Source organism: Ictalurus furcatus, chromosome 23 (genome assembly GCF_023375685.1).
Source record: "Ictalurus furcatus strain D&B chromosome 23, Billie_1.0, whole genome shotgun sequence".
NCBI classification, from domain to species: Eukaryota; Metazoa; Chordata; class Actinopteri; order Siluriformes; family Ictaluridae; genus Ictalurus; species Ictalurus furcatus.
Genome location: NC_071277.1, coordinates 4,085,001 through 4,108,418, shown reverse-complemented (window position 1 = coordinate 4,108,418; position 23,418 = coordinate 4,085,001). Strand labels below are relative to the sequence as shown.

The 23,418-nt window shown below is 40.4% G+C and overlaps 1 protein-coding gene across 3 annotated transcripts in view; it reads left to right on the top strand.

Moving 5' to 3' along the window:
• Positions 1-177: 177 nt before the first annotated feature.
• ncoa2 (nuclear receptor coactivator 2) overlaps positions 178-23,418 on the top strand; it is a 71,937-nt gene continuing 48,696 nt past the window's right edge. Inside the window, exons 1-2 of one of the 3 annotated variants that reach the window (XM_053611138.1) lie at positions 178-1,180; positions 19,587-19,662. The gene's annotated coding sequence lies outside the window, so the exon portion shown is untranslated. Of the gene's footprint in view, positions 1,181-4,166; positions 5,618-18,265; positions 19,663-23,418 lie in introns of those variants that run through there. The other 2 variants (XM_053611140.1, XM_053611139.1) reach the window with 2 other exon arrangements.

Genomic DNA, 23,418 nt, shown 5'->3' with positions numbered 1-23,418 from the left:
AGAACCTGAAGAGCCTGGAACCTATCCCAGGTTACTCAGGGCACAAGGTGTGGGGGACACCCTAGACGGGATTCCATCCTGTTGCAGTCTCACACACGTTCACACCCTAGAGACAATTTAGGATGCCAATCAGCCTACAGAGCACGCTTTCGGACTTGAGGAGGACACCGGAGTACATTCAGGAGAACGTGCAAGCGAGCGTGTGGACGTGTGCACCGGACTGGCGTGAATTCTCTTGCCTTACGCCCAATGCTCTCCTAATAGATCTCAGATCCATCGCAACCCTGATCATGATAAAGCGCTTGCTTACTGAAGATGAATAAATGAATATTAGATATTAAAAATGCAATTCTTGACTCAGTTGGGACAACACAGTTCCAACTATCTTTGCAGGTGTGTGCTGATAATCGATTGTACAGTATATCGAATTCCATTAAGGAACAGGATGTCTACTACTTAGGCAGCATTTTGTGTAGAAATGAATTCAAGTCCTAGATTGATGACTGCTGGCTTCTTCTTTATTTAAATAATAATAATAATAAAAATAATGATAAACTTTTGTATGTGCATCATGTCTTTTTTACTATGATTATTTTTTTAAAGGCAATCCCATAATTCTAGTTCTAGGTGTGATAAAATTATAATAAATCCTAGTCTTGTGCTATATACATTTAATACCATGTCTTAGTGTGGCTCCCACACCAATGCTCTTTTATTTTTTTATTTTTTTATTTTTTTACTTGCACGAACTGTACGTGTGTGATTAGTTAAGTGTGCTTGAAAATGATACGTGACTTGCCATAAGCGTACTGTACCTTTACTTGAAAAGGGTACAGACACTCCACTGACACTTTCGCATTGTTATTCATGTTCACTGCGAGCTAGTGAATGCAAAATGTTCACTACTTAGTGGACTGAACTAGGCGGCTGTTGCTGGGTGTACAGTGACTGAGCTGCAGCTCAAACGGGGACGATACACACAGTGTGTGGGGGAGGACACACACACACACACACACACACACACGCAGTCAGAGAGCGAGAGCGAGAGAGAGGAGCAACAGCAGCAGGAACATGGCGGCGCCGCTCAGCTCTCGTGCTCTTCCCCCGAGTCCAAGGTCAGAGCCAGAGCTCACGCGCAGGATTTAAGCGGAAACTAACTACTGCAACTCGCGCATCTTAGGTAATGTTACAGCGCGTGCCATTTCATAGCCGCTTTGCTTTGCCGTTTTCTCCGCGGAAAGACCTCGAGCCCCGGCTCAGTGTGTTGGTGGTGGTGGTGGTGGTGGTTCTCAGTTAGCGTGCTAAAGCAGCAGCGGCGCTGTGTGTGTGTGTGAGTGTGTGTGTGTGTGTGTGTGCGTGCGTTTGCGCGCGCGTGTGTGTCCTCGGCTCAGTTCCGGAGTTCCGCTCGCTCGTGCAGTCTCTTGAGCCCTTTGAGTCGGGTTGTTATTGTTGTATTATTATTATTATTATTATTATTTTTATTATTAGTTGTTGTTGTTGTATTTACAGGGCTGCAGCTCGGTATACGCAGAGGTGGTTGTGCGTTATACCGGAACTTCAACTCTGGATTGTAGCTCCTCATCTCGTGCAGCGCTGTTGCACGGACGAGTTCTCACACAGGTCTGCCTCTCTGTTTGTAGACGCCGCGAATAGTTTGGGACGCGGACGGAACGGAAACGCTGCACGCGCACCATGGCGGTGTGTTTTAAAGAGCAGGAACTTGGGGATGGAGCTGTGCTTTTCCTCTACAGTGAGGGATTGATGAGACAGCTGTTTGCAGCTGTATTGCATGGAGCACGCATAGGCAACTGAACTGTCGGTGGAAATGCAGTTAATGCGACTGTAGTCCTGATCACTTAAAGAAACGCGCACGCTTCTAAAGTTACACAGCCTTGGAACCTTTTACCTCCTTCGTAAAGCCTCACAAGTATTGATCTTATTCCTGAAGCCTCATAGTCCTTGGTTTCACTCTTGAAGCATTGAGGTCTCCTTTCCTCCTTGCTCCTGAATCCTCGTACCCCTTGGTCTCTCTACTGTTGCTCGATTTCCCTTGGTCTCACCCCCAGAAGTCTTGTGGCCCTTGGTCTTGCTCCTGAATCCTAATGCCCCTTGGTCTCTCTGCTGAAGCTTGGTGGCCCTCCGTTTCACTCCTGAATCCTCGTACCCCTTGGTCTTGCCTCTGAAGCTTGGTTTATCTGGATCTTGCTCCTGAATCCTCATGCCCCTTGGTCTCTCTACCGATGCTCGATTTCCCTTGGTCTTACCTCTGACCCCTTGTGGGGTCTTATGGCCCTTGGGCTAACTCCTGAAACTATCTCACGCCTTGTACCCCTTTTTTTTCCTCAGTCCTGGACCCTGGTGCCCTTTTTTCTCGCTCTTCAAGCCCAGTCTCTCTAGGTTTTTCAACTGAAGCCTTGTGGCCCTTGTGATGAATCAAAATTCACCTATGATGGAAAATTCAGGTGCTAAATACAGTAAATAAATGAATAAATAAAATGTAGCACTGTGTAATAATGGTGTAATAATTCCTGAGCAGCATTCCTTATTGGTGTGATAACACACAGTCACACTGTACACTAAAAGCTTCACTGGAGTTAGTGCTGGTTTTAAAAAAGTTGAGGTTTTGATTTGAGATAATTCAATTGAAGAAGTATTGCCTCTTTATTATTATTATTATTATTATTATTATTATTATTATTAATGTTCTATATTTAGTAGTTAATATTGTACTTTGTGAGCTGTATATCTATTCTTCCCTTATAACTGTAAATTTACTGCACAATGTAGACTTGACGGCATGATCTGTCTTGCTGTAGGTCTGCTCTGCCGCTGAAGCATTTTGTCCTGTTGATTTTTTTTTACGTTGGTTTCACTTAGCAATAGTGCTAATTGGTGCTGTTTCCAAGATCTAGACTGCATGTGTGCGTGACAGCTAGGCTGCAGCTTTAGGCCGTTCCCTTGATTCAGCGTTTTAGGAGTAGGTGTGTTGCTTGCATTCTATTGTAATAGCCATACGAGAACTAGATGGACAATTATCATCTGTTTATCCGCACAAAAAAAAATTCTCACCTCACAGGTTTCGTCCGAATTTTACAGATGTTGCTTAAATGAGAGTAGCTCTTGCGGAGAACGTCTTATCATTGTATAGAAAAAGATCTATCATAATGTGCTATTTGTACTGGAAGGACAACAAACAGTTTGGTTTGTTTTGCATTAAGATATTTATTTTGGATTTGTGCTTCATTATATATATGTTCAGTATTATGGTTTATGCTACAACACGGTTAAATTGCTTGAATCCGATTGGTCAGAAGGTCTTCTATTGATACTCTTTTAATATGTTTTGTTGTTATTCCTAGAGGTACCTCTTACACAGGGATACGTGTGGCAGACGTTGTACATAAACATAATTTTGTGTTTAATTGTTGCTATGGTGAAGTATTCTCTGATTGGACGTTTAATTACCATTTGTGGAAGGAGTCTCCGGTGTCAGCAGTTTGTTACATTCAGTGGTAAAGATGTAACTTCAGGATAGAGTTCCTTTTCGTTTCGTGAATTTTGTTGCGTTACAAACTTAAAGAGAGAGAGAGAAAAAATAATGGCCGGCGATTGATTGACTGTATGTGGCTGTTACGTGATAGCAGGAACTTGTTCTGCAGACATTCCTCGACATTAAACACAACTGTTAACTTATTATACAAAGTAGGACATGTCATTCTAATTCAAACACAAGAGGTGTAAAACTATTTGGGATGTGCTGTAATAGGGATGTAATCTACTTTGGTGGGTTAAATAGCGCACCGCACCAACCTGTTGTTGATTATTTTCTTACAACAGCACGTCCTGACGGTATATCTTACATAACTGGTTGCGTATTTTAGGTAACACGTTAATTATACAGTCCCTCCAGGATTTAACGATTTCGCGATGAACACAAAACCAAGGAACCACCGCGATATCGAGAGGAGCTCGGAATTTTTAAAAACTACCGCGGATTTTGTCCGAGACGCATCACGTGACGTCATCACACGGCGCGTTCAGCCGAAGCCCTCTTCGATTCACGTGTCGAGCGTGACTACAGCTAAAAGGTCTCGTTTAACAACAAGCGTTACCGCGAACGACCGTGCAAAACTATTTCAAGTAGTTTTCCACACAAAAAAAAACAACACAAAACATCTCAGCAAATGGTGTGGCGTTTTGAAAAAAGCCGCAGCAATAGCAAGCGTTTTTGGCCTGAACGATCAGAAAAGAACTCCTGTACAGACTGATTCTATCAGCAGAGATGGGTAGTAACAAGTAAATGTAAAAGTAAATTTACGTAAGTGGTAAACTGTAAGAGTGATTTGAATGGAGAGTATGTTTTGCCAATCTTTTGCCAAAATGAGTTGTCCTTTGTTGCATTTTTTTCCCCATTGTTACACTTTTGTTGGAAAAGCCGAGTCGTGTTTTGTATGTGGGCTTAGAAACTAGCAAGTGATTGTGAGTAAACACAGTGTGATAGAATTGCTGAAATGTAAAGAAGTTAAGTAATGGCGCTTTAGGTGTGTGTGTGTATAGTGCAAGGAAAAAACTACAGAAGAAGCAGCTTTTGTGTGTGTGTGTGTGTGTGTGTGTGTGTGTGTGTGTGTGTTCGGGACCTCCGTGTTGCTAAAACGCTTAGTCACATTGATGAGGTCGATACAGAACAGGTTGTGTTGCTGGTTGTTGTTGCACAAAGGAATGTGCTGACTGCAGTCAGCTGCGAGGCCTTTGTGGGTCTTCAGTAGAGTCGGGGTTCTCTCTCTCTCTCTCTCTCTCTATCTCTCTCTATCTGTGAAGTCCTCACTCAGTTATCTCAATGTAGCAGCTGGTGAGTACTTGTTGAGATCATGATAACTGATTTATGACATGATCACCTTTTAACCTTTGCACTTCACAATGTTATCTCTTTTTTTTCTTTTCGTTCTTTTTCTTTTTTTTTTAAATAAAGCTGCAGTTGTACTTTAAAGTCAGTGTTGGAGCGCCGTACGCGATGTTTTTCACACTTCTCTATAACACTTCTCTGGTGAACAGAATTCTATGCGTCTGAAATCATTCTTATCCTTCTTTTCGATGTGGGGCAGATCTTTTTTTTTACAAGGGGAAAGTCTCAGCCTACCTAGACAGCCTGTAAATGTGAATAGGAGTATCGATAGGTTCCAATAATGATTTCCTGAATAATATGAGATGTAACTGGTTTTCAGTTTGTGTGTACGGGTGTGTTTGTGTGTAAAAAAAGAACAAGTTTCGTCAGTCTAAAGCTGGTAAAGTTCAGTGTCCCATTCCATACGCGGAAAACTACACAGGGCAAATCCTGTCAGGGCTTTCCTGATCACATGACCGTTCCCATGGGAAGGGAACCGTCAGTTCACGTGAGCACAGTGCATTAAAGTCATGACTTCACTCCCAAAGCCGCTGACCTTTGACCCCCTCCGTTCACTTAGCCATTTAAACTTCGCCCTCGCCGCATAAGAATACATAAAACAGCGTTGCGTCGCTTCTGTGGTCACGGTTCGGGCAATTTGAGTCGGATTTATTTCGACATTTGACGTATGGTTTGTTAAGGAAAACAATACGATGCAAAATGCATGAGTTAAAGGTAAGGTTTTTTATCCTACGTATATAACGATATCACAGTTTACATGTATATAAGGATGTTACTATTGCTATAAAAGAATTCGGGACATTTCCGTGTGCTATGTTCTTGTGAGATTTACCTCACAACGCCTTCCGATTGCTCAAAAATGAAGGCCCTTGAAAGACAGCTGGCCTGATTGTGAGAGAACAAATTCTGCCTGCTCAGGCAGCCTCCTCCCAATAACAGTATTATATTTCAATAAATGATATAACCCATCGTAACTAAAAGGCACATGTCTAATAAGACAACAGTGCTACCAAACATTTAGCAAATATGCCAAAACATGATTACAGTATTATAAAGTGCAGCGCAGCCTCATTGTTACAGTTTCACCATAGACTCCAGTTGCAGCCGTAATGTGCTTTATGGAGTTGTAACTGAATTATGGTGAACAGGCCTAATTAGGAGAAAGCAGGGAAATGACGACCTTCTTGTCTGCCTTCATTAGCTGGGATGGATGTGAGTATTCTGTGTGTGTGTGTAAGAGTGCATGTTGCTGTTTGCATGCTCTGCCTGTGCAGGGATTTTTGCTAATGGCTCAGATTACACTGGGAGCAAAGGGCATGGAGGAAAGCAGGTCTGCTACATTACATTGCTGCTCACATTCAGCTGTAATATAGTTTTGTAGACTCCGTTGGATCTCTGAAGCCCTGAAGGGTTTTACTGTTGAACAATGACCAAACGATTTAGAGGTTAAAAACCAAGACTGCAACGGATATTCAGTGACCTCAATAAATGACTTGTTCAAATAACGAACGTTGTTTCACCACTTGCGGCTAACCTCTGTACCTTTTTTTCGACGTAATATCGGAACACACCTCTGCCAAAAGAGTGCTACTTTCTAGCTTTCTAGCTTCCTGTTTTTCGAAAGTGGAGCAGAAACAGAAGCTCTGTAAGGCCGCTGGGAAAAAGGAAACTCGAGGCGAAGCTCTCGACGCGTAAGACGGATAGTTTCGGTTCTAAACTCCGATCGGTTGAAGTCATTGATATGCGCACACCTGTGACTGCATCACAGTCATCGAATTATGTATCAGTGCGGCAGGTTTTACACCAATAAAACCACGCTTAATTGTTCTGTCCATAGACTACCCTAATCTTTGGCCCTTAAGTTGATTAGCAGCCAAAACAGACTACATTGCATAGTTTATTAAGAATTGTTTACGTTAAATATTATTAAAAATGAATGTAATTCTTTATTGAACACCTGTGATAAAATCACCTTTTGTGGCTTATGCAAAGTTGCAAGTTGTATTTCCCAGCCTACAACCAGTAAAAGCCACAGAAACCACCCCCTCAACTTTGGATAGTCCTCCATGCCAGTTCCTTTCTCAGTTGCAGGGTGACATCAAATCAACCTGGCCGCTTTTTTTTTTTTTTTTTTTCTTAAACTGGGTTTATAGCAGTATTGGCTTAGATCAGTTAACATACAGACATAGTGCTTGGTTAAATCTATAACACTGACCATACTAATCACGCTTTTGGAAAGGATATCATCAATATTCGAGTTATCACTAACGTTAGACAGGCGAGTTTGTTTCTAACACTTCTAACTGTTGTCTGCTGTTATCGCTGTACTGCAATTTCAGTCCAAAATGTTGCTAAATGTTTGAAGTTCACTATAGTAGAACTGCACCAATACCCATTCATGTCTGTAACTTTAAAAGTGCAGTTAAAGGAGCTTTACATGCTCTGACAGCGCAAATAAAAGTCACGCTTTTGTGAAGGCGTTCATATTTGTTTTGGGGGGTTTTTTTCACTTGGGTGGGAAATGACACTATTACAACTGCCAAATTACCACTTACAAGTAGGACTGTGCCGTATTGTATGGTCCATGATATACCGGTATGTTTCCTCTCCATGATAAGAATTTGTCATCTCGCGATATTGACGATATACACTGTCTGGCCAAAAGAAAAAAGAAAAAAGTCGCATGTGCTAATATTCCATTGCACCATTTTTAGCTTTGATTACACCACACATTCATCGTGGCATTGTTTCAGCAACATGGCAACACTTACTGCTGACATTTTTGCATTGCTCTTTATGCTCGCTAGCAAATTGAAGTCATTTTGATCTGATTAGCCTCACACTGATTAGGCCACACAGCTGTTTAGTCCCAATCCTGTAAGTTCTCATCGCATTGTGCATGTGGAAACGCTCTTACTTTCACTATTAAACATACCCGTGAGTTCTGCTGACGATTTCACCAAGCGTTTCAAAGATCTCCGATCGTTCGAGATTTTGAACGTTCATTTTTCCGACCACGTTTCTTCATTGTCTAATGTTGCTGTGATTGACAGGGGTTTTTTTTTTAATTATTTATTTATTTATTTATTTTTCTTTTCAGGGTAGTCCTAAAGGTTCTGTGTAAAACTTTGTTTTTCTGTCAGAGACGGTTCCATGTAGAACCGTTTTAGGAAGCCAGTAACCCTTGAACATCTTTTTTTTTTTCTGCCATTAGTCCTGCCAAGCATTCTTCTCTCCACCCCAGAGACACCTCAGATAGACATGTGCCAATAACCAGTTACACAATGTTTTCCCGATATACAGTATTAAAATGGACGCTTCCGAATATTCTGTTCCATTTTGCTCATGAGTTCAAGTCGCACCCATTTGGAAGGCAACCGAAGGACGCCGCATATTTACATTCCAGCTGTTTGCATTGCTACTTTTATTCTTAAACCTAAAGTTTGCACGGTTCACCCCAATCGATCAGTCCTTTTGGTGAGGACTATCTGCTCTGGGCTGTGTGCCTACAGCTTTACTGGGTCATGATGCTTTTTTTAAGTGCAGTCTATTGGTATCAGTGGTCGAACCTTAGCGCAAGTTTGGCAGCAGGCCAGGAGTGTGATATTCAAGGAAATTCCAAGCTGTCGTAGACGATGGTGCTGAGGCAGGTGAAGCTGAGGTGGACCGCCGGTTGAACTGGAGGTTGATCCTCCATTAGGTCGGCATTACTTCTCTTTCACTCCATAAAAAAAGGCGAACGCGAGGCTGCAAACTTAATATGAGGTCAAACCAGAGCCAAGTGCTTATACACACTTATAGATCTCCATAAAACAAGCACTCAAACGCCCAGGCTTGAATGGCCTTCAGACTTCCCTTCCACTACATCTTGTAAGCAGAGATAGCTTAGCGGTTAAGGTTCTGCGCTAGGGAATGGAAGGATGTCGGTTCAGATCTTTGCCAGATAGCCACTGTTAGACTCTTGGGCAGGGACCTTAACCATGAGCTATATGCTTGGATTGAATTCTGCCTTACTTGCCTATTGTATAAATTTTGCAGATGAACACAACACACTGTTGGGTTAAATATAGCTCATAAGTGACGTTTTAGTTTCAGTATCAATCTTGCTTAGGTCCTGTGATTTTTAAAGGGGCACTAAAATTGCATACGGACCCTATGGTTTATGCTGTGGTGGTTCTTCTTCTGGTTTTTCTTTTTTGCTATTTTGGCAGAAATGCTCTCAAATAAAACATGACCTGCACTATTCACTGATAACTGTCGAGTTGAAGAAGTTCTCAAAAACTTAGCATACTAAAGTATGCTGAAAAAAAAAAAAAAAAAAAAAATCTAAAGCATACAGATATGACCATGATATTGTGCACACATTAGATTAAAAAGAATTAAAATAACTTTGGTATCATTGTAAAATTTTGGGTGGGGAAAAACAGTAAAACTGTTTGTTTAAAGCTAGCTAGTTCTTGTGAGCTTGCTATTAAATAAGCTAACTAGTGTTGCAGTGTGGTCTGTGGCTGGAGTAAACTAGCTAAACAAATAACAAGCTAATTGCTCTAGTAAGGCTAGCTGGAAAATATAAATAGCTAGCTGCTATCTAAGTAAAATACAGTATTAAATGAGCAGGTATGACGTTGAGATGGGGTTACTGCAGACACTAATGCTGCATTTGTGGTGCCTTGTAAGTGGTAATTAATAATGTATATTAACCGAACTAAAGCTAATATTGCTATAATCCTGTTTAAAAGTAGGGAATGGGTACTTTGCACTGTTCACAGTGAGAGCAGCCATGTTGATTTCACGTCACTCTGTAAACAGGGAAGGAACTGGTAGTTGAGAAGACTGCCCCAAGTTGACGAGGTAAAAGTTTTGGTGGCGTTTACCAGTCGTAAGCAGGGAATTACAAGTTGTTGTTATTTATTTACTTATTTTTTTTATAAATTACCTCACCTCGAACGCAGCATAAACATTACCTGGCTGACTTAGAATGCTGAGATCTTCAGCTATATCTATCATGGATGAGGGACTTCATGTAAGGAGCTTCACACAGTCCTGAAGATTCTGAAACGCATACTTGCTAGGTCATAATTTTTTCAGAACACTATTAACATCACCCTCTTCATCATATCTTCCACACAATTTTACACCTCAGACACAAACAGCTGTAAAAGTCCTGGCTCTTAAGTTAGACTTAATCAGCAAAGTTGACCATGTGACCTTATGGCTAGCCAGCTCCATATAGTGCTTAGCATAAAATGTAATTGTACATAGTTTTTAATTACCCAATATAGTAGTTTAGTAACAATAGCTAAGGTAGCCAGCTATGGAAATGCAAGATATTATTGTTAGCTTGTGAACTAGTCTGGCTAGCTTAGCTAGCATTGTGGTTGCCTCTTTAGCAGTGACTATCACTACCGGCTTGCTCGATACGGATAAATACACCCACTTTCAATCTGTATCCTGTGTTTATATATTTCTGTGAAGCTGCTTTTAGACAATGTCCATCGTAAAAAGTGCTCTACAAATAAAATCAAATTGAAATTGAACTATTTGATCGAAAGCTAAAAAAACGTGAGGTAAACTATTGTGCTAATGTTGTGTGTCAGGCTTAGTACTATCTAATCAAATCTAACTCCTTGTGACCTTTGAAAGACTTTATTTTATTTTTTACTGCTGAGTAAGAAGTCTATTTTATTTCTAACTGTCAGTAATGTGGGCTTAGTCTTTCGGGCCCAGTATTTTCTCGTTATTTTTGTTCCTGATGTCATATTTCAGTAAATGGCCTGGAGATATAGTGTGGAATTATGGTTTATTTTAGAAAACCAGTGGCCAAAGAGCTACTTTTGGATAATGACGGTGTTTAACAGCTGGATGTTGTGATGTAATTGTAATGCAATTTCACGGCCGTGTTGTGCACCAGCAGGGTGATGACACGCACTCTCGCACGAGTGTAATACACCCAGCTTTCCCCACACTAAACTCGTTCCTTCTGTCTGTCTCGTCTCATTACGTGTGCTCCAGGAGAATAAGCAGCGCTCCTAATCCGCTAATGTCTGTGTGGGCCAATTATCCGTTACACGAAATATATTGTGATCTTCAGGGCGAAGTATGACGGTATCGTCGATAGCTGATATATATACCGTCAGTCCTAGTTTTCCATACTGGAGTAGCAGCTAAGATAAAGTCTGTGCCATCCAGTAGACATTATAAGGAAGAATAAAACTATGAGAGGAATATGTTTATACATGTGAATTAGCTGGCTGTCGCAGAAGGTTTCCTTGTTGCTAACGTAACACTATCTCACAGGCTGTGTGTGTGTGTCTCTAATATGCTGGCTAATGCTAGTTAGTCAGCAAGCTCACAAGAACCAACTAGCTTAGCTTGTTTCTATTCAAGCCAAAATCCTGCATGAGGTTCATTTACAGTCAAACCACTGTCCAATGAGAGCAGCTACAGTAAAACGTACCTTTTAAACCAATATTGTAATAATAATTGTGTAAACCTAATGCTCACACACATGGAGTAAGGAAACGCTTTTAGCCCTCGTGTCATCCCTGATGTGTAAAGATCAAAAACAAACACTTTTCAATGCGCTGAAGAGGACTAAGCTCACTCGGTGTGTTTGTCCTTCATGGATCTGTCTTGAAGCCAAACTGTCGATTTGGACTTGAGCAAAGTGAGAAAGAAGAGGATAAGTGGTATAAGGAAGAGAAGAAAACAAAACAAGTGTCACTTACAGAAAAGCTACTTCTGCACCAAACTGAAACTAATGCCTGGTGTGTGAGAGAGAGGGTGTGTGTGAGAGTTGTATCCTGAGGCAAGAGGAAGTACAGTGTGAGTCTACACTCTCAGCTGTTAAAGTTTGTCTGTCTATCTATCTATCTATCTATCAATCTATCTATCTGTCTGTCTGTCTATCTATCAGTTTGATAAGATGTGTCTCGAAAGAAGCATGTGTTAAACTCAATTCATATCCAATTTCTGCTATCCTACTTAAAATGCTTTGGCTGATTTAGTTGTTATTTTATGATATTATTTTGTAATTTGAGAAATACATCTATTCTGTTTTTCAGAAAGGTACACCGAGGTCTTATAGACGGATGCACTATAGTAAAATATCAAATTGTTTCGGCTTCGGTATTGCCTCCAGCTGTGTGTTTTTTGCGGCTGGTTAATGTCCGTGTCAGACACTCCACCCACTGCTGAGATCTCTTACGCTCTTCAGGTTGCAGTGTGATTCACTTTTCTGTACACCATAGTCTAATGGGAGAGCAAATATTTGAAATTCACAGCATCATGTCTTTGTTTGTAAACAGTAAATACGGTCAGTCACACGGGTTCTTCCTATAAAAAGTTGGCGGGTTTTTTGGCCACACATTTAGCAGGGAGAAAAGTAGAGACCGCTCGAACACTAATGGGTTTTAGTTTGAGTACCAGCGGTACAACAGACAGACCCAGTTTGCAATTCGCCCAACATTCAACTGTGATTGACAACCAGAAGGCGGGGCTTGTGGGGAGTAGGGGCTAGGTGGAGCGGGGGTCGGGGGGGGATGGATTCAGTATTCAGTGGGTTTCAGTTTTAGGATTTTCTGTGTAATATACAAATGTGGTGCTCGTCCAAGTTGACACATGATGTTTAAATAGTCATGCTCAGACTTCAGGCGAGGCGATGTGAAATAATATTGAGACTGATAAATGTTTTCACAGTAACCTTTAAGCTATCACGGGTGCCTTTTTATAACTATAAAAATTTTTAAATAACAGCTTAAAACTATGAAAGTAGCTGCATGGACTTTAAAGTTTGCTAACATTTTTTAATTGTTACAATTGTAAAATGCTAAATAGTTCAGATATATATATATATATATATTTCCCATTTTAAAGATTCAAAATGTTACCAAACTTTAAAAATGTTAAAATTATAAAATGCTAAATACAGCATGTCCCCAAAGTCTCCATACATAAGTGTTAATACAAAATTAACACTTTATAGCAAAATGTCTTCCAAAATTTATATGACAGTTTATATATAATATAAAAGAATTTTAAGAATGCCTTTGACAAAAGAAGAACGTATTGAAATCATTCTGATGGCTGGATCAGGAAGCTGCCGCAAGATTGCGATGGACTTTAACAGGAAACATGGCAAGCACATCACACACCACACTGTTGCCAAACTTACTGGAAAATTCAAAAAGACTGGAAGTGTTGCGGACCGACCGAGAAGCGGACGCCCACGAACATCCACTGACGAAAGCACAACCGGTCTGGTGCTGGCGAACCTGTGTACGGAGACTTTTGGGACACCCCGTAGTTCAGATATTTTCACTTTTCCTTCTTTTCAGTGTTGTCATTTTTGTAGACATGAAATAAAAGGATCACCACAGTTATTTTACAGATATGTAAATGCTATACTACTGTTCTGCTAGCAATTTCATAACTAACCTATACACAGTGATGCTTATTGTGTCTCATAGGAATGTCTGTAAGGTACAGTAGGACCCTCGGGTCCGCGGGGGATAGGTTCCGACCTCCCGAGAGGATGCCTGAAATTGCTGATAGTAGCGAACACTATATACTGTACATACTTATGATAACGTTTCATTTATAAATTAGGCACAATAAAGACGTTAACAACAATAACTAATAATCAAATAGAACAGTTATAATAATAAAAGTTATGTGAATGTGGTTTCTCGCAATTTCTCTTTTAAGATATTTATTGTACTGTACCCACCCTTCTTATTCTTCTTCTTCATCTTCTTCTAAGCTGGACAAAGGGATGATTAAGGGTCCCGGGCAGGACCGCACGAGGTTTCATGAGTTACGCACAATTTAAATTTTTTCTTTAATTTTTATTTTGGACTGTGGTCAACCGCGTTTAAGTGAAACCACGGTAACTGAAACAGCGGATATGGGGGTTTTACCGTATTATACTATGTTCCTCCTATCGCCCATCTGCGTGTGCAGAAATGTGCACACGTACGTATGATTGTTTTTGCAGATAGGTTTTTCACCCTTGAATTTTTTAGTAGCACTATCCTCATACAGCCTACCACTTTGCTACAAACGTTATGTAGATATTTAAGGAATGTATTATTCGATTGTACATATTGTCCGTGGTGCCTTGAACGAGAACCGCATGAACGTACACAGCACTTTTAAAGTTCTATCCTGTATGTGAAGATGACCGAGTTTGTTTAGAAGTAGTTCTCTAAAAATGTATTTATTTAACTAAAACAAGGGTGCGTTTACACTGTAGATGGCTTCACACTACTAATTTCACTTCTGGGCTAGACAAATGCAGATACTGTGCTGCTTGAACGCAGGGCCGGACGATTAATCGGAAAGTAACTCGAAATTCAGAACCTCTAACCGACGTAATTTAGGTTGTCGGTTATTTTGTTTTTTTTAAATCCTGTTACTACTTTCCCCTTAAAAAACGTAGTACGGCGTGTGTAGTCACGTGACTCCGCCCCGTCCAGTCAGCGGCATGGAAGCGACATGGTTTCCTTCAATTATTTTAAAATCAAAAAGATAAGAAATGCACGTTTTCATTGGAAAAAAAATATCCCACCTTTAATATTTGAGCATATTTCCAGTACAAACCTCATCAGTAAACTGTGAGGGCAAAAATAAAGCAAAAATAATCGTTCATTAATCGTAATCGAGGTTTTGATTTCAGGTCATGTCGTCCAGCCCTACTTGAATGCTTGCGAACCCTTTCGAACTTTCAACGTTTCTACATAAATATGACCTAAAAAAAAAAATCATCGGATTTTCACACGAGTCTCAAAAGTAGATAACAAGAACCCAGTTAAAACGAATGACACCAAAATATTATACCCGATCGTTTATTTATTGAGGATAATGATCCAGTATTACATATGACATATCTGTGAGGGGCAAAAGTAGGTGAAGCTGTAGGATTAGCCGTTAATTTGAAGGGGAAATTAGAACCAGGATTTTTCAATCAACGAGACAATCCGGTGTGAGTGTGAGCGCCGTGTTTTATGTAAAGAACAGGGATCTATCAGAGTCTGATCTTCACAACACATGCTTGTGGATGCGTATCGTAGCACGAACAAAGGAGATTTTTGAGAACGTCTGAGCGAGAGTTGTTGATTCTCATCAGGCTGGAAAAGTTCACAGAACTATCTCTAAAGAGTTATGTACAAACATATACATGTATAAATATGCTCATCAAAAGAGACAGGTTAGCGAAGAGACAGGTGGCAAACGCACACCTGTAAATATGTTCCTCCATGTCTGAACGCTGCATTTTTCATATGGAAGTAGTTAATGAACAGAATTATAGGATAGGACGTGGGCTGTGTGTTTAGCCTGAGGTTAGCTCTTTTCCTACTGTACTGCCGAAGAGAGAAAATGAAGGATTACTGACGCCGTACACAATCGTTCCCACATTCATTTACACATTATTTGCCTAAATTTCTTGAAAGTGCCTGAACCTGTGAAGCATATTTGGCTTATAATGTGGTTTAAAACAAAGCCAACAGGTGCTAACGTTAGGGTGTCTCCACGGGGTGCTGCTCAGGTTTGAGTCATGTTTATAGTTTCGGGCATTACAGTTTAACAGCTGTCAGTACATTTTTCTGTTAAGAAAAACACACATCTTTCTGACTTCCAGGATCTGTAAACAAGAGAGCAAACACCACACCTACCGGCTGATGGGTAACACAAAGGTTTTGTGTATGCTTTGCTTCCTTCTAATCAAATCTATGAAAATAGCAACTCAATGTCATTTGTGTTTAGCTAACTGAATGGAAGTGGAAGTTCCTGTCAGCAGAATTAGCTAATACTATTTAGCCATTAGTTCAGTTGCAGTGTATATTATCTTGATTTTGTTTGATTAAATGGCTGTTTAATCATATAAAGGAAAATCATTCCTTCCATTAATTTTTTTTTTTTTTTTAAATTTTTATTAATTCCTTTAACTGTGTAAGCATTTACAGCATTGCATACATCTTCAGACCCTTTGAGCTTTTCCAACCTGGAACTGAAATGGACATAATTGGGATTATATGTCATGAATAAGCACAAATTCACCCATAATATTAAAGTAGGCGAAATATCAATGGTGTTCATCTACCAATATTGATTAATATATCAATTATCAATTATTTACAGTGGGGAAAAAAAAAGCTACAAATTGCGATTTTCAAAGTATGCACCCCATTGGTGTGAAAAGAAAGGCCAAGAACATAACTAAACAAACAGCATGAAGACCAAGGAGCTACCAAAACAAATCTGGGACAAAGTTCTGGAAAGGGATGAATCTGGGTTTGGTTATAAAAATGATCCCACAGAAAAAGTGGGAAAAGTTCAAGCGACTGTATTTTATCTTTTTTTTTTTCAAACCACAGGTATCACCATTGCTAACAAAAAGCACCATTTTTATTACATATTATTCCATGCGCTGAGGTGATTCTCAGTGCCGAGTGTCGCTTATAATATTGTTCGCTACATTAGCCTTGAAGCTCCAGTACAAATCTCAACATTCACTTCAGGCACTAAATATATTTCGGCTGCCAGACTAAATTTGGGGTAAAACAGAAATTGTGCTCATTTCATTTAAGTCCCTAAAAAAATAAACAATAATAGTAATAATAATAAAAAAAAAGTTTTGTAGTTTCTTTTATGTTAATTCACCGCATTCTCTCGGACTGTTTTAGATCCTCATAAAGCTCAGGAATGGATTGTTTCTTGCCCTGGCTTCCAAATAGGACAGAATTTCTCACACTGCTCAAAAGTGCTGCCTAATTAGGTGGCCTCCTCCATGATGATATTATTGTATCAGTTGAATGTTGCAGTAACCTACAGATTATCTGCACACGCCTACAGGCTTTCTTGTCGATAGTGGAGGATTTAGAGCTTTGTCTCCTCTTGGGTCGGTGCTCTGAGAGTAATAGAAGTCATCACATCCACGATCCTGCTACTGCTTCACTGCTGCTGCTTTTCTTTTCTTTTTTTTTCTTCTTTCCCTTCAACTAATTTTGGAAGCAGAGAGAGATATGATTTAAACCTCCTTTTTTCGCTAATTACTTTCAGAACGTAATTAAAAAGGCGTACTTCATGTTACCATCTAATAAGCTGGAGCCGACTCCCCGGCGGACGAACAGGCCCCGAAGACATGCAGGACACGATTAAATCCGTTACCAGCTTCGGCATGATTATCAGCGTGATTATTATCCCCTCGTTCCTCTGCAGAATCTTTTTTTTTTTCCCCCCTCCCCACTTACTGACGAACTCGTTCTCTTTCATAATTGTTTTGGGATGAGTGTGTGCGCTGAGTGGAGAAGGTTTTACATTTCAGCTTACTCTTTATTGACGGCCTTCAATTATTATTATTATTATTGATAATGATGCATCTTTACCCAGTAAATGTTAATCTGCTGTGGGTCGTAAACCACGCCGAATTCAGCCGGTCACATATCCGCTCAGTTCTGAATTCTGTATCTTTGTGCAATTGTTGGTGGGATCTCATAGCCGGTTATGCTTCCGCAAAAAAATTAGTGCACTCATCTAGTGTGAGTTTGATGCCCTTTAACTGCTCAATATTCAGGATTGAGTACTGACTTAATTATTCTCGTGTTACATGAATATGAGACACATTACTTTAGGCAACCAGCTTTCTCCAGATTACTAAAACACACACACGTTTTTCTCTCTTCCTTCCTCCTTTCCATTGACGAGTTTGTCTCGATAATCATCTGATGACGTATAACTACTCTGAGCACTTCAGCTCATGAAACCGAATATTCTGATTATTTACAGCTTTCAGTTCAGGAACTTCTTCACCAGGTACAGGACTGTTTTAAGGCATACACACACACTTCACTGTCCCTTCCCCCTTCCACTAGAGAATTCCGCTCTCGAGCCAATGACATAAACCAGTAGCTGATCTATGTAATTGCCGCGAGCCCTCTGACTTCAGGTGCTTCCTGATGGATGAAGTCCAGATTCTCCCTCTCTCCCTCTCTCCCTCTCTCGCCCTTCAGCGAAGCAGGGCGTTTTCTGTCTCCAGATCAGTGCCGAAGCAACTCGGTGTCTTTAAATAGCTTAAACTGCACTCTGTCTGACTGGTCTGGGAAATCTCAGCTGTCTCACTGATACACACTGATATCACACAGTTCCCAGGAGGGCAACATCATCGAGCTGCCTGAGTCAGAATATAACTTTCACTGAAGTCAAGTCAATATGGCATGAATATATCATGCTGTATGTGAAGATTAGCTGAATACAGTGCACTATATATATATATATATATATATATATATATATATAAAATATATATACATACACACATTGGACGAACAGAGATGGAATAATGAGTCCCTGAACAAAGGCGGTGTAAATATTAAAAGTAACAGTCAGTATCTGGTGTTCTCCAGCTGCTTTAAGTTTTCCAGTGCATCTCATCCTCATGGACTGCCCCAGATTGGTCAGTTCTTGCTGTGAGAGGTTTCTCCACTCTTCCACCAAGGCATCTGCAAGTTCTCCATCACGTCTGGGGGGGAAACATGGTTACATGTGGTTTTCCACTGCAAGGACGATCAGCTGTCCTTCCTGTCTCCCTGTAGCACCGTCTTAGACGTCTTGTGTTACAGACATCGCAGTTTATTGCTCTGAACACATCTGCAGTCCTCATGCCTCCCTGCAGCAGGTCTATGGCATGTTCACGCAGGAGAGCAGGAACCCTAGGCAGCTTTCTTCTGGTGTTTTTCAGAGTCAGTAGAAAGGTCTCTTTAGTGTCCCGATGTAGTGTTATTGTAACTGTGACCTTAATCGCCTAACACCTATAATCTGTTCGTGTCTTAAGGACTGTTCCACAGCTGCATGTGCAATAATTGTTTATGGTTCATGAACAACCCCCCCCCTCCCCCCCAAAACAATAGAAACCATCACAGAAATTCTAAAGGTTTCCACTACAAATACCATTACAAACTATCAGCTAACCATTAAAACCATTACCATTATTGGTCCTTAATTGTATCCACTAGACCTAACATGCCACCAATAGAAGGCAACAAATAACCAGTAGAGATCCACAGGAACTGTTACAGTTTCCATTAAAACCAATACAATTCCCATTATAACCATTATTATGAGGGTTTCTGTTGTTTTTTTCAGCAGAGACGTCCTATTTAGACAGCCTTCTCCCAAATGGAAAATGAAGACGATGATAATATTGTGCATGTTCACTATAAGAACTCGATACAAAGAATTTTTTTATTGTTTATAATGTCTAAACTGCCTCGAAAAATTACTTAGGTAATGTTTAGCTAGTGCTGTGATGCTTCTTTGTGTAACCGTGATTTTATTTAATATTGTTTTCTGTAATCTTCTAATGTGTCAGTAGTTAATTAAGAAGCTAGTCAGCTATTTAGGTATTTATGTTTAGTTACTCAAATGACAACGAGCTAAACTGCCCGTACGGGATTTTGGGGCGTTTTGTTGTGAATGTTGTGGCTAAAAATGGTTGATTTTACTGCAGCTTTTTTTCTTTTCTTCAAAATTTGTCATGCAATTCACAGTTTTTTTTTGTTTGTTTTTTTTGCGGAAAACTACTTGAGTTACTGTATTGTCATCAATGTAAAAAATGCTTAATAACCTTTTTTTTTCTATGTTGAGTTCCCCATATAATGTCTGTATTTTTTATTCTTTTACACAGAGAGTGAAGCTGACGATGCCTATAGATTCCCGCCGCTGCAGGAATGGCCTGAGTGTGTCTGTGGACTGAAACTGAGGTAAGCTTAAACACACCGCACAGTATACCAGGATATCGGAAATGGTTATATCGCTAATGTTTTTGCGTCACGGCCCTGGTGACTGAGACGGTCTTCGTGGTCCCCCAAAAATTGTCCCCCAGAAAGACTTTAAAGGTCCATGTTAGTGTCGAACTAGTGAGCTGTGTGGATATGTTTAGCTACACCATTGTCAGCCCTCTTGGTTTAAAGCCAGCTAGATTATTTAATAGAACGCTAATTCGTTTTAAAATTCTTTTTCAGCTTTAAAAATATTTGTCAGATCATTTCAGTACATACGTAAGACATGTACAGAATAAATAGGGGGGAAGAAAATCTAAATCAAGGCCTGTCATAGATAGCTAGCTAAGACATTACTGGCTGTTTAGTGTTACACCAAGGTGTTGTCTTTTCTATAGCTAAACAAGAATACCTAAATAGCTAGCTAGGTGTAGGTAAGTGCTGTCAGTGCAGTAGATAAACATTAGATGAGTTCCTTAATGGTTCTGTCAGGTAGCCATTCTCCCCACACCATGCCTGCTAGGCTAATTTGAGCTAATCTGGGTTGTAAGAAGGTGTTGTGTTTTTGAAAGCCTGTTGGGTAAAATGATTCTGTGTTAAGATAAGAGATGAATGAAAGTGAGAGCTGGCGCGGTTTCTGCGGAGATGTGACGCTGTTTCCTGTTAAACCGGGCTCGTGCCGTGAAAGAGGAACTCTTTCTTGTTTACATCTCAGCGCTCACGCTCACATTGTATTTGCGGTTTTAATCGCTCGCCTTTTATCAGTTAGCAACAAGAAGCATTTTCCTATCTGTGGCCTACAGGCTCTTGTTTGTTTGGTTGCACTTTTGCCATTGAGGACAGACTCTGTGTGTGTGTGTGTGTGTGTGTGTGCATATATATGTGTGTGCGTGTGCGCATATATATATATATGTGTGTGTGTGTGTGTTTGTGTGTGTGTGTTTGTGTGTGTGTGCGTGCGCGCGTGCGCGCGTGTGCCACCTGCTCTGCCTTTTTCTGCCTTTGCTCTCATGGGTCACATGACTGAAGAGCCTCTCACAGTGTTGCCAGGTCAGCTGTTTTCCCTCTGAAGTGGGTTACTTTTGAATGGCTGTTGCTGGTTGATTTTTTTTTTTGTCTGTTAGTAAAGGGTTGTGTTTTTTGCATAAATGTTATAGATTATGTATATCTTTATATTCAAACACTTTGGAATACACACTTTAGTCATTTCAGTGAATTAGTGCACTCATTCTCATGGCTGTTCTTTTATTTATGGCAATATCTGTAATAATACTAGACTTGGTGAAAGGGCTGTTTATGGAAACTGTTTATTTTGAATACAGCTTTTAGAAATCGTGGCACAATGTTAGACGTCAGAAGAGGTTTTTGGTATTAGACTGTGTTTTTCGGGCTTGTTCTGATGGCTGGACATGCTTGTGTCCTGAGGATCTGGCAACCCTGGCCTCTTGTTCTGAGCACAGTGTCAGAAGCCGGAGGAATTTTCACGCGCTGGCTGTGCACTCCATGTGTGAGCTGTAAGTGTGTGGGGGCATGTTTTAACCGTTTGTGAGGACATTTGGTCCTTTTCGGTCCTCACAAAATAAAAGACTTTACAAAAATTTGCTGCTTTTATCTGGAAAACTATGAGCCAAAACATTTCATTTTGTTTACTGAGTTAGGGGTAGGTGTAAGCATATCTCTGTGTGTGTGTGTGTGTGTGTGTGTGTGTGTGTGCGCGCGAGTGAGTGTGTTACATGGGGAGGAGCAGCTCGAGATGCTCACATGAGATTTGCATGGCCAGTTCGTCAGCTGTCATTAGGAACAGATGACGGAGGATAAGCTCCTCTTTAAGCTCCTCATCTTCTTTCTCTTTCTCCGTCCCCTCTCTATTTGTTTTTTTCTTATCCACTTGTCTTTCTGTCATCACCCTCGTCTTCGTATCATTTCCTATGCAGCAATAACACTAAGTGTAACAGTTGTGGTATGGATAAAAAGAGTATGATGAAGTGGGAATAGTTAGGAATTGTGTATTACTCAAGTAGTAAGGAATTATATATACATATATATATATATACACACACACACATAAAATATAGAGTAGCCTGTGGGTACTGTTTTGTTGTAGTGTGTAGATGGGACACGCCCATAGCCAGAGGCCAGTTGTCAAGGTAATATGGTAAGCATTGTTGTGGCTGCTAAACATGTAACTTTCTACCCTGATAAATCCTTTTACTAAATAGCACACTTTTCATTGTTTCCAATTCCCTAGCTGTCAGCATTCTTTAATGTCTAGTGTTCTTTAGTTTTCAACACTCCCTAGTTTTCATGTTCAGATGTTTCCTCGTTTCATAGTTTTCATCATTCCTTATTTTCCTTTTCCTATTATTTCAAGTAGAGATGGCATGATAACGCTTTTTTTTTTTTTTTTGGAACCTTTTGGCGTACTTTGTTTTGGAACGTTGTGCTCAAACACCAAATATGTCTTGGCTGATTGATTCCATTTGGAGGAAAAGGAAGAACACTGAATAGATGATATTTTTCTAAACCATGCCTTTAAGAAGGCATGATGATTTAATTGAGCAGTTGGTCACTGTAAATGAAATGTTTTCTCCTGGTGGAACCTGGGTTCGCTAGCCAGTGTGTTGGTGGTGGTGGTGGTGGTGGTGGTGGTGTACCCTCATGCAGGACAACCCACTCTAAACACCCCACATGTCAGATGTTTGCCTGCTGATGAATCACACATTTGCTGTTGGGCAAACTTGAAAGGAGACTTAAGGCCTTTTAATGTAAGCCGGAGTCATCATCATTCATTTGTTCAAGCCTCAGATCTGTGATTCAGCAGCTGAAACGAATCATCGGTCAGTTTTCTAATGGAGGCGTTCCCTACATTAAAATGGTGCAGTTTGTTTCTTCTTTGTGCGTGTGTTTTTTCTGAAAACTGACACTCTTAGCTACGCTGGTCTCGTCGCTAACTTTAAAGAAGCAAACCGAAGACACCGAACATGACTTGGCTGATCAGCTACGGATGTGTCCCAAACAGAAGACACCTGCGTTGGTGCCTTGCTGTCTCATACGGCAGCGCTGTACCGTAAGTGAACAGATTAAGATGGGCTTTGAAGGCAGCTAGCATCACCCTGTTGCCAAGATAATAGCATACACTACCGACTTACTGGTGCTAGTCCCGTTAGCCAAGATAGAATAAATCATCACTGGGAAAAAGAGAACGGATATTCTGTGACTATACCAGGGATCTCATTTATCAAAGCATGTAATGAAAAAGTTCTAAATTTGTTTGTAAGTACCGCCAGTACGCATAAGGAAATTTGTCGCACATGTTCGCACAGCTGTACACAATGGATATTGATTAAAAAAAAAAACCTGCTCTGCTTATTTGCATAATGAAACGTCCCTAAATCACGATATATGGTATACAACTACCGTTAAAAAGCCCAGTAGGCTTCTCATGGCACCCGTTGCTTGTTGTTGCGTGCCAATGGTTTATTTGCTTTGCCTAAGAAATAAAAACGATATTGATTATTTGTTTTTATGGCTACGTGTATGAAATCTATCGCCCCGTGTTTGGTATTGCACTTGCGTATGCCAAATCTTCAAGCATGGCATCATCCCGGTCGGTCAATCTTCGGAACATCCTGTCCGTCGTCTGTCTCCATTCCCGCGAGCGCCAAGATGAGTAATTACGCTGCCAGTTATGCGATATGACTGACGATTAGGACGCTTGATAATCAGTTTACTTGCGAT